Source organism: Cupressus sempervirens, chromosome 5 (assembly GCF_028749045.1).
Source record: "Cupressus sempervirens isolate cs-2001-9-10 chromosome 5, ASM2874904v1, whole genome shotgun sequence".
Lineage (NCBI taxonomy): Eukaryota > Viridiplantae > Streptophyta > Pinopsida > Cupressales > Cupressaceae > Cupressus > Cupressus sempervirens.
In genome coordinates this window covers 956071552-956084438 of record NC_143122.1, presented here as the reverse complement: position 1 = coordinate 956084438, position 12887 = coordinate 956071552, and the positions used below count along the sequence as shown (strand labels likewise).

The window sequence follows — 12887 nt, the reverse complement described above, 5'->3', positions numbered from 1 at the left end:
AAGGCATAAAATAATGTCTAAATAGAAATATTGCAATGATAACTGTGAAGTTGAAGATGTAATGAGTTTCTTCTCACCAATACGAATACCGATACTTGCCCCGTGAATGTTTCCTTGACATATTTTCAAAGGTTTTACCACTTATATCTATGTATTGTCGTTCCTCTTGTTATTATTATTTATTTCTCTTATTATTTTTTTACATCTAACTTGTGCTGTAAAGTATATTGTTTTTGGTTAATGCTTCTGCTTCCATTACAGATATTACTCCCTCTATCGCTGCATACTTTTTCAAACATCCAACTCTATAAATGGAATTTAGAAAGCACGCATTCTGATAACTTTCTATAATACAAATGAATTTGAAACCCATGATTTCTTAGAACCAAAACCATGGCAAAGACTAGGATATCAACATCCAATGCCACAAAATAGATAACACAAACGAATGCTCTTACTGAAGCGTGCCCAAAACATAAAAATCGAAGTTAAAAGGTATTCTGAAAATACCGAAAAAAGCATTTTTTTGACAGAAAAATAATAAACAAAAAGCCTTAACCACAGGGCAGAGTGGAGAGGATTTGCAAAATGTCTACGTTTTTGTTAAAACAAACCCTAAATGGCAAAAATGACTATGGCGCTGCATAAAATGAACACCCCGTGATATGTTGATACAATGTGGAAAAATGAAAAAGGACCATAAATATGAAGGAAAGCGATAGGAAATCTCTACTCTAAATCCCAAGATGCGGGCTATCAGGCGGCGAGTGGAGGAGATCGAAATCAAATTAATTAAAGTAGAAAACTTTGTCCATGAAATACATATTCCAGTTACAAACGCGTCTGGACAAGTGACGCTGAGAACCAAAACCATACTAAAAACTCTAGTTGTGGTCTTCATTGGTCATGATACGAGCCTACAAATTCATGAAACTCAATGAGCTTTAGGACCCTAGTCTCTTGCATAGTCTTTGCATGATAAATAGAAAGTCTGTATGCAAGGAGTATTTTAGCTTTTGAAAAAGGTTTGACAAGTTTTATAAACTTGTAATACTTTACAAGAATCTGAAGAAATTCATTATAAGCTTAGGTTGAGAAGTATCAAATCTATTAGAAGCATCCGATTTAATAAAGCATTTTATAAGTTCAAAAATAAACTTTCTCTAGAAACTTAGGACAACTCTAATACCAATTGTAGAAACCCACAACATCACTAATACACCTTGTGGATGGTGGATGGACAAAATAAATTAAAATAGAAAAAATGCTTAATGTACTACAACACTATTATATTTCATTAACTATTTTGTCCATATCAATAATATTATAAGATGCCTCTATTTATAGAGGTCTTAGATCATTTCTGGAAACATCTAAATTAGCCGACATAAGACAACTAGACTTTTCTAGAACCATCTAAACATAAATGACTTCTAGATCTTTACCTAACCCTATTTGGTAATCCTCTTGGAATTTCTAGAATCCTCTATTATTCTTTTACATTTCATTTGAGGGAAAATTACACATGCCAACACTCCCCCCTAATTTCAACTTCAAATGTTGTTACATACAAATCCAAAGCCTTTCTTTTGCCTGATGCCAAAATGTTATTTTCCAATAATCTTCATATCCATTCACGCCTTCATGAATAGTGTCTTCCATGACAGGATTCACTAATAACCTTGATCGAATTCATGTCTTCTTTCAGATACCCCTTGATAGCTTCATCTATCATAGATGGTGATAGGGTTCTCCAAATAACCTTGCTACTTCTGTCAAAAAATAATGACAGGATACTCTCAATTAATCTAGCTTTGATTGGTCTATCACAGATGGTGACAAGAAATTCTTACACTGGCTCTGATACCACTTGTAGAAACCCAAGACAACTCTAATACCAATTGTAGAAACCCATGACATCGCTAATACACCTTGTGAAAGGGGTATGGACAAAATAAATTAAAATAGAAAAATGCTCAATGTGCTATGACACTAATATATTTCATTAACTATTTTGTCCATATGAATAATATTACAAGATACCTCTATTTATAGAGGTCTTAGATCATTTCCAAAGACATCTAAATTAGTTGACATAAGAAAAATAGACTTTTCTAGAACTATCTAAACATAAATGACTTCTAGATCTTTACCTAACCATGTTCGGTAATTCTCTATTATTCTTTTACATTTCATTTGAGGGAAAATTACACATGCCAGCACCTTCTAGTATATAATTTGTTGATAAAGGCTTATGGTTGGGTCTTGTAAAATCTTTTGAAAAATTATAAAATTTGCAGTAAAAGACTAAAAAAATTGATGAACCATGATAAGAGGGGCATGACAGTTTGTATTTGATGTTTAACTAGTTTGTAAAGTAAACTACCAAATTTAGACTACAAACTAATAATGAAGTTATGAAAAGAGTTTTTTAATAATACATTATGCAATATATTACAACAATAGATGTATTAAAATTTATAATTTAATTGCATGTTATATACATATAATATTTATATGAAAAATACTAAAGAAAAAATATCGCTTGAAGAAAAATAAAATAAAAAATCCTTAAAGTTAAAAAAAATAAATGACTTACTATTTACAAAATATAACTAGAACTTTAAGCTATGTAAAATTTTAATCAAAATCATGATTAAATTTTATATAATCATTGTTATTATCACTTCAATGAAATTAACAACAAGAAGATCTACTACTTCAAATGGTATTTTATTTTTGGTGCATTACGTAAAACATAATTGGCAAAGGTTGTTGCATTAGAAACTACTTATGACATTTGTGAAAAGATAAAAAAATCTACATGGGGAATGATAGGGTAAAGCTAGCTAAGATAGAGACTGCTAAAGGAAGATATGAGAAATTAAGGATGAAAGAAGGAGAAGATATAGAAAGTTTTTTTTTTTTTTTTAAAGATACTTTAAATGAGATCATGAGTCTTGGTAGCACTCTAGACAATAAGAATGTGATAGAGATTTTTTTTAGGACTTTGATAGTAAGCTACAATAACAATGTTTCACCAATTGAAGAAACTTATTATTCAGATAAAATTCCCATGCGAATTGTTGTTTGGCACTCTGAGCACATTTGAGACGAGAAAGTTTGGAAAAGTGGAGGCTGAAAAAAGGAACTAGTAATTATAAATGTATCTTACCTCATAAATGTTTTAGTTGTGGAAAGGTTGGTCATTATTCTACTAGATGTCTAGAAAAATAGACCAGACCAAAATTCAAATTCAAATAAGGCCAATTATGTAAGTAAATATGCTACCATCTTGAGTGATGAATGCAAACAATGTGACTATTTTCTTTATCACGATGAAGTTGAACTTGAAACTAAGGTTAGATGACATCTCTATAAAGTATTATTGAAATTGTCACAACTACATTACATGTTCTAGAAGAGATAAAAATGAATGATTGATTGGCACTAGTTTCTCTAATCATATGGCCAATGATAAAAGTAAGTTTGTAAAACTTGAAGAAAATGATGGCAATCTTGTCAGATTTGTAGATGATTAGACTGCATAAATTGTTGAAATAAGTTCTATTTCTTTCAACTGGAAACATAATATTGGCAATGTGCATTTTGTCAAAAGAATTGCATCACAATCTTTTAGGTGTTTGAGAGATGTGCAAAAATGGTTACAATGTTATCTTTAAGGATGGTGGCCATGAAATCTACAATATATATAGAACTTTTATTATTGTGGGTTAAAAAAGGACATGAAATATGTATCAATTGGTTGTTTCTACAAGGAATATCTTGTCATCTCGGATCAATGAAAGTTATCTATGGAATCAAAGGACACACAACATTATGTTTGACAATTTGGTTTAAAGATTAGTATAAGAGAAGTAAGAGATCTACAAACATTAACAAAATTGAGAATCCATTTTTGTAGAGAATGTCAAGTGGGTACACAAACAAAGAAAAATATTAGGGGAAAAGAACAATTTGTTACCAAACCACTATACACAAACTTATGTAGATGTTGGCCTTCCCCATAGATTCAACCTCACATGCACAAGGTCCCATACTTGGAGGTTGATTCAATGTTTCAAAAAATGCAAACTTTTTTGACAATAATAGTTTCTTTTGAACTAGTACTAGTGAAATGTGGGTTTGACTTGAAAACTACACAGTTGAATAATGATAGAAGTATCATAATTTGACTTGTTCTAGAAACTATCTCATTACCAATTGATGGGCTCAAGGGAATTTATGATGAGTGTTTCATAAGACACAACACATTCTGAAAGCTATGCAAATGAGGTAGCAAGCTAAGTGGGATTAACCTTGATGAAATTTCATGGTTAAGTGATCTTGAGTAGTCATGGGATTGGTAGCCCCTTGGGAAGGTCTAACATTTTACCTATGTGAGCATCACATAGATGAAATGAGTGCTAAATGTATCATTAATTCTCATGAGATATGGGTTCATGCAAAAAAATGCTTATGAAACAAGGGTGAATGAGTTTCTTAATTTAACTACACAACTAAATCTTGATACTAATATCATATATTTGGGTAAAAACACAATTGTGTCTCACCTTTTATAAACAAAAAGGATATCAAAATGCGACTGTTTAACTTTAATGACAAAAAAAAGTGGTATTTGTGTTTAAAATTTGAAGATGATGTAAACTAATGAAATGTGAAGAATTGGATGAATTTTATGCCTATAATTTTTAGTTTTTGAAAAAAATTGAGGTTTGATAGAGAAATGAGATTTGACCATAATAGGTTTTGGTATCATAAAAGGTGACACAGATATGTGCTTTTACTCATTCATATTCCTACATGCATTAAATTTACAACTAGTGTCCCCCTTGGTTTCTTTGCCTATCCAATAATCCCCCCATCCCCTGCCTTCCACTCCACTTTGGGGAAAACCACCTTTTTTGTAGGTGGAAATGGAGAATAAGAATATGTGGGTGGAGATGGAGAAACTAAAGAGAAGTGTGTCACCTTCGAACATGCATTTCAACACACTAGAAAATTTTGCAATTAAAGTGATGGATGCAGTGGTGATAACCCTTCAATTATTACAATAGAATAAGGTGGAGGGTAAAGAAGTGTCAAAGGATATAAATTTCTAGAAGATCTATAGGTTCATTGCTGATGATTGGCTAGATGTGTTGTTATTGAACCTCCCCATGATGAGAAGGAGAAATGAGGGTTCAACCTGATTTTATGTTGATTATTTTTAGTTTTTAGTTTTTTCTATGCTTGCAACTTTTTTTAATATCCAAAAATCTATACTACTAGCTTAGTTTGTTATAGTTTGATTACACTATGTTATAGGTGGTTGGATAGTTGGTTATTGAAATCTCATACTATTGTATTTTTTATTTTAAATATGAATGGCTAGTGTGCTATTTGTTGGTCTATGGGCCACTCCTTAGTTGATGGTGATTTTATCACTTTGTTAACTCTTCGGACCAATCACCCAATTTTGAATACTTTTAATTTAAAAAATGAATTCAAGATCTACATTGATTAATTCACAATTACACACAACTTATTTAGATTGAATTTAGAAGGGATGACACCATTTTTTAATAAAAATTATGTATAATACTTCATTCATAACTATAAATAAAGAAACTATATTTTTAATACTATAGAGTCCAAATCAAAAATATTTTATCATGAAAATAATTGAAAATAATGAATGTGAGTTCAATTATATGAATATTTTTTCTTCATCAATGTTTCAAATTAGAACGCCAATTAATAATAAGAAAGAAAAGGAAAATAATAGACCATTATGAAGTGTGGAAATTACATCTATGAGGTTGTCAAAATTAATTACAATTTAGAGCTCAGTAGCATAACAACCCATATAATCAACATCTTCAAAAGTCATGTTTAGTCATCTTCATAAGGTCGAATGACATGGGTAAGTGGATATTGGAATCCAAAATCAATGATCTTCCCTTAATTTTTTTTTTAAGGTTACTTGTGTAATTAGATGGTTGATCAAGGAAATGTCCATGTAGCACCCAAATTGATCTATTTATTGTAATTATTATTTGTTTAAAAAAAATTAAAATTTTAAATACAAGTTGATTAATAATTACAATAAATGTGTTAGTTTGGATGCTTTATAGAAAATGGTGATGGTCAGTGGCAGACATTAAATTTGACATTCATCCCTACCTGTCATATGATTTTTATGATGGGTGGCTTAGTTTAATATCTTTCATTTTATGCTCTCATTCTATATGTTTTGATTGTCAATTAGTTTTCAAAGTCCATGATATTCTATTTTAGCAAGATTCTAAGTCAATATAAAATGATATAATAACTATACACAATTCAATAATAAATTTAATCGTCATATCAATAATTTAAGATGTGGCTTTGTTTTTGGAGCAAGGGGATGTTCTTCTTGTTGGCGATTTCAATGCTAGAACAATGAACTACCAAGCTAGTGTATTTAGCTACAATGCTAACATTAATCTAATTTGGCTCATAGAAAAGAGTAAGCACAATTGGGAAAGAGTATCAGATGATGCTAAAGGCTAGAATCATTTTGGAGAGGAATTGATTACCCTATGTGGCACTTTTGATTTAACAATTAGCAATGGAGTGGCTAGATTGTCAAAATCAAACAGTTTCATTTGTAATACCTAGAATGGGGCTACCATGGTGGGTTACGCTATTTGTTCCCGTGATTTAAATGATAGAATTGAGGAAGTGGTGATTGGGGAACATATATGAGATCATAATTTAGATAATAGATCACCACAAATAAATTTGAAGTGGACAAGATATGGGAACCTTGAGACAAAAGTTCATTTTGTTTTTTTCAGCCAACTTCACAAGGCAAAAATTTGTTGACTCAAGAAAAGAGGGACATTTTTAGGATTGCACTTAGGAGACTATACAAGGTGGAGGATAGACATGTGCATGGTACCAATAACCAATTTTTTTCAAATATTATTCATGTGACTCTCTCCAACTACAAAATTTCAAAGAAAAGAATTTCTACAATAAACTATTTGCCACCTAATGCTTGGTTTGATCAAGAATGCATAGTGGCTAGGAGAAAGATAAAAGAGTCCAATAAAAATAGCCTTGGCATTAAAGCTTACAAGAATAATCTAATGAAGAAAAAATTTGATTTTATGATCATGAGGAGAGAAGCATTAGTCTTTCTTAGTAAAAATAATCCCAAAATTTTTTGGAGAGAACTTCAACCACGAAATAAATAGGCTAAGATATTACCAAAACCACTCAATGGTTTGAGTATGCCAAGAAAATTTATGAGAAGGATGATGGTGTGGACTCACCACCTTTGGTCAATAATAGAGAATATATTTTTACTATGTAAGAGGTTGAGAGGGGTATTAAGAAGTTACATACCGATAAGGAAAAAGATGTGGAGGAGTTTCAAGTAGGGTATCTCAATTGGGATAGAAAGTTCTTTCACCTTTCATTACGAGAATCTTCAATAATATTAGCCAACACAAGTTTCACACTGATTGGATAATTATTCTTACTATACCTCTTTACAGGAGTGGCAAGGTTCATAACCCCTCTAATTACAGGACCATAATGATCAACCCTTTATTTGCAAAAAAAAAGGCAGCATGATAGAAAAAAAAATCAACAAATGGACTAAAGAGAACCACAAATGTGTAAGAGGTCAAGTAGGCTTCAAGCCAAAATACTTGACTGTTGACCATAGCATCACCTTGAGGTACATTATTGGAAAAGCATGAGAGATAAAGGATAAGGCATTTTTCTCCTTTGTTATCTTTAGAATGGCTTTTGACCCTACTCCTAGGGACAAGCTTCAATAAGATGGAAGAATTGGTCATCCTTACAAATGTCAGAATTGTTTTTCATAGAATGTACAAATAAGTAAGAGTTATAATCAAAATTTTAAAAGGCATTTCAAAATGTTTTAGGAGTGATATTGGGGTCAAGGACGGCTGCTCGCTTTCACCAACTCTATTTGGCATATACATTGAAAACCTTAAAGAATAGTTAGATATGCAAAATGGTGTCGGTAACCAATTAGGTGATTATGTGATAGGGTTGTTCCTATATGTGGACAATCTCATTTTGGTTGCCAAATTTGCATGTGGTTTGCAAGAACATATACTTTCGCTTGATCACTTTTGCAAAATGGTTCGTAGGCAAGTTAATATCAATAAAACTAAAGTTATGATCTTTTCTAAAAGCAAAAAATAGCATCAACATAAATTATATTTTGAGGGAAATATACTTGAGGAGGTAGTAGAGTATAACTACTTTTGGATTTAATTCAACAAAAATATAAGTTGGTATGATTGTAGAAAGAAAAGAGTTTTGGGAGGTTGCAAGGCACTTTATGCTTTGGAAAATATGCATCGTGATGCCAAGGTTTGAGATTGGAAAACAATTTAAACTTTGTTCAGGCTTCTTGTGCTACTGATTGTTGTATATGGATGTGAAATATGGGCTAACACCATTTCAGTCTTATAATGAAGACAAGTCAAGATGATCCAAAAGCACTAGGTTAGTGGCAAGTTTAAAATGAAAAGCATGGTCCCTTATGATATCATTCTCTATGAAGTGGGAGTTATATCTATTGAGGCTCATGCCATGGCTCACCTCATTAGCTATCTTAAAAAAATTGAAAAGGTGGCGGCATGTAGACAGCCTAAAGTGGTCTTTGATGATAGTTTGTGTAAACATAAAAAGACTTGGATGCAACAAAACATCAAATGGATCACCAAATAGGATATTCATTTCAACACATGTCATATCAACAATAAAGAAATAAATTTATTTTTTATGGAGAGATTTCATAAGAGAAATTGGGGAAAGGTGCTTGGTGAGAAAAATACTTACTACATTAGCGAGTTGAACCCCATAGGTGATCAACACAAAAAGGAGTATATATAGGCCAACATAACTTGGAGAGTTAATAATTTTATTGCTCAACTAAGGATGAATTCTCATCAACTCCAATGTGAGACCAAAGGGTAGAAGAGACCTAAAGAGCCTTGGGAAGAAAGAATCGGCTCATTTTGCAATTCTAGGAACACTTCATTTTGGAATGTGAGGCATACAAGGACAACATGGTAAAATTCATGAATATCCTATCTGACAACTCATGGCACAACTTATTCAACAAGGAGAACATTGAGAAGTTTAGGGGACTCATAATCAACCTCAACAAAAAGCAAACCGAATTAACAAAGTTGGTGTAGTGAGAATAGTGTCCCATAGGCTATGCTCAACCTTGTGGACATTACAATCTTATCTATCTATCTATGTATCAATTCATATGGTGTATCAAAATTGCAACCTCTCATACACTTTTCAAGAGTGTAAAAATGACCAACGTGACTATCAAATTCCAAGGTTGGTTGATGGTTTCACGTTATTTGGAACACACATAAAAATCTAAGAAAGTTGAACAAATTATGGCAACCAAAATTCTAATGATTTATAGTTCTTTTATTAGAAGAAAAATTAAATTATAGAACAAAAAGCTACAGTTAAGAGAATTACAGAAGTATTGTTCAAATGTAATTTATAGTTGTTCCAAACCACTTTTATTTGAGAGGGGCGAATACGCTAGGTATTTAATTATAAAACAAACAAGTGCCACATAGTGGCATGTACTTGCCATTATAGATAATAAAATTCATTAACTATGAAAAAAATTGAAATGTATTTAAGAAAATCAGTTAAATCATTACAATTATTAATATATTTAATATTCATATAGGCATAAAGTAGGATAGAGATTAATTATTTAGAAGCGATAAAGTAGAAATAGTTAAGAATTAAAAAGTGTATAATTATTTATATGATAGCTCAACACTTATATCATGTATTTAAAATAAAAATAAAAATGTATGTGGTATAATTTTTTAAGATTGATTAAAAAAATTAATATAATTAAATTTTTTTTTATATTAGAAATAAGGAGATCAAAAATACAAGATATCGCAGAATAACAGAGTTCAGAGGCCAAGCCTCACACCTTCAAAAATGAAGTTTATACAACGAAACAACAAAACAAAAACATAGACCATGACACCAAGAAAAGCACAACAACCTAGGTGTCCACCCAAGCCATCCAGCCCAAGGGGCCATCCATCCAAACCAAACTATTCGGATCTTGAATTTGATTCCGCATGTAAATCATCTCACTAGAAACATTGTGAGGTCTTCTTTTAATCTCTTTGCTAAACCTACTGAAGGTTTGAATGAAAGCATGTATATTATCCAGGTGCAGCCTCCAAAAAAATCCATTATTAACCTCATTAGCAAAAAAGGTAGTATGATCGTCCTTGAGCAATCTTTTGAATTTAGCCTTGTTGATTTTCATGGTCATCTGAATCTGCGAAAAAATTTTAAAATGTGTGAGACTTCGAAAAACCTCAGTAAGCATTCTAGGGATATTTTGAAACCTTTCTTCATTTCTGCACTTCCAAATTTGCCATAAAATGTTAGATGAGGTAATATCCCAAAACATATTAACATCTTTTCTAGCATTAGAAATAAAGCCGGTAATAACTTTAAAAATATTGAAATTAGAAGGGATAGAAATACCAAACATTAATTTGATGAATAGTTTTTTTCTATTAATAAAAATATACTAAGATTACAATTCACAAAAAAGGGTCGGGGAATACAAGATCACCTCGTGAATGAGTTCACACGGCCTTAGTATGACTAAAAACACGGCCTCAGCCAGAAACAGAAACTATTCATAAAAAATAAAAATAAACATATATAAAGCAACTTCAGGCAGCCAAAGCAGTGCCAGCCGAAGGTGGTGGATCATCTCTATCATGAAAACCCCAGTCATCTTTGGAATTGGGGGGCGGGCTGGGAATAGATTGAAGGAAAAATAAACAAATACATTGGACAATTTCATTTTGGAGTAAACATAATAACATTTAATTACAATTTTATATATCTATGTTTATAAATTATTAGCAAATGAATTGAACCTATTATATTGAGAAAAATCATATCTTAAAATATATTTAATTGATAAAAATATGTAGACCATAGAAATATGGAAATGAGGTAAAAATATTTGAATATAACTGCCTAATTTCAGTAATTGCAACAATAGTAAATGAGTGAAGAAAGAAGAAAGGATAAGATCGAAAGGAGAGAAGGTACATACCAGATTGCAAGGTTGGGCACGAACTCTACAGGCCTCACCCTCGCTAAGTCCAGATTCCTCATTCATTTCCGTGCCCTCATCAAAACCTTCAATTGATTTCCGCCGTCTTGAAGACGGGAAACGAAGCAGTCAAGCCATTTGAAGCCTTCCAGTGCGAAATGCATATTCACATGCCATGAGTGCTCATGAAAGCTTCTTCCCCCAAATCCATTCACCTCAGCACAACTTCATTGCGAAAGGGCGCTAAATGTCTCTCCCCAAATCACTTTCTCCGTCAAATAATTACAAGTCTTCGCTGAGAATTTAACAATTCTTTTCTTTTCATCCGATCCGCATTAATCGCCGGTTCTTCGATCTCACACGTGATTTCAGTGTCGTCTTTTACAACTCCATTTTTAAGACTTTCTTGGAGGATCTCTGCATATTATCAGTCCTCTCCGAAATTTAACCTTTTTTTCGTTTTTTTCGTTTTTATATTACAGAACCCGATGACGGGAAGTTGCAAACAGACATATATTCGTCTACGACTGTATGTGGCACACAAAATGAGGAGTTTATTCGAATATCAAGACAGTGCAAGAATAAATTTACATATTTAAATTAAAGAGGCGGTTTTCGACAAAAAGCGGTATTGCCCCTAGTTTCACATTTAAGAATCGTCACTCCTTAATTAAATTGTATAATAGATGATGGATACTCCATTACATATCTATTAATAATCATGAGTTGGTGACTATCATGAGGTTGGTGACTATTGAGACAATTTTTTTATGAATAGTCTCTTTCTATTAATAAAATAATGTACTTATTACATATTTGTCAAAAAAGGGTTGGGGATATTAGATCATTCTATGAAAGTTCACACAATAGAAGCTAGAAATAACAATTATTCACCAAAAAGATATTTAAGCAACTCCCTTAGGCCGCAAGAGCAGTGTCAGCCAAAGTGGGGCATCATTGCGATCATTATAACCCTAGGAATCCCTAGGATTGACAGGTAGACTAGGAATAATCCAACCATCAACAACTTTCTCTTTGTCTTTCTCCTCTGCCCGCATTGGAGAAATCGCTGCCAGATAGGGGAAAGACCACTTGAAGCCACCAAACTAATGTAAGGTGCTCCCCTTAATACCATAAACTCATAACAGAAACAATGAAATTATAGCAAATGCGAGAACAAAACATGGAGTTGTTATTTGTGCCACAAATGCAGAATTATAGAATTCATAAGTACAATATCCTAACCCACATGGGTGCCTTCAGTACAATAATTTGCAAGACAAGCTATGAACTATCACCCAGAGCTGTCTTAGACAATGTTAAAACCTTTCTTAAATAGGCAGTTTTATGCCGCTCGAGAAGGTTCTAGATGCTCAAACTTAATACCTAAGGCCGATGGACCTTAATAATACACATAGAGTCGGCCAAATACATCTTTGACAAATTATATGAGAAATTTCGGTAACCCAACTTCTGAAGACCATAACTCACGAACCGTTGCTTCGATTGAGTATTATAACCACTTTTCAGAAACACCAGCTTCTAATCTATAGGCTTGGAACCACGCCAACGCCCTTTTGTCCAGTTTTTGGACCTCATCAGGGCACTCTAAGGCCTCCAATGGTGAGCCTGAAGATTTTTCTGCAAATTGTTCCACCGAAAATCTACAATAACTTCTCTGATACTTAAGCTAGAACAATGAGATTTTTATGGT

At 32.3% G+C, this 12887-nt stretch overlaps 1 protein-coding gene across 1 annotated transcript in view; it reads right to left on the bottom strand.

Annotated features, from left to right (window-relative positions):
• The window catches only part of LOC149559132 (putative potassium transporter 12), a 207765-nt gene extending 196023 nt beyond the window's left edge, over window positions 1-11742 (bottom strand). Inside the window, exon 1 of the mRNA XM_089833063.1 lies at window positions 11174-11742. The gene's annotated coding sequence lies outside the window, so the exon portion shown is untranslated. The remainder of the gene's footprint in view (window positions 1-11173) is intronic.
• Between the last annotated feature and the right edge of the window lie 1145 nt (window positions 11743-12887).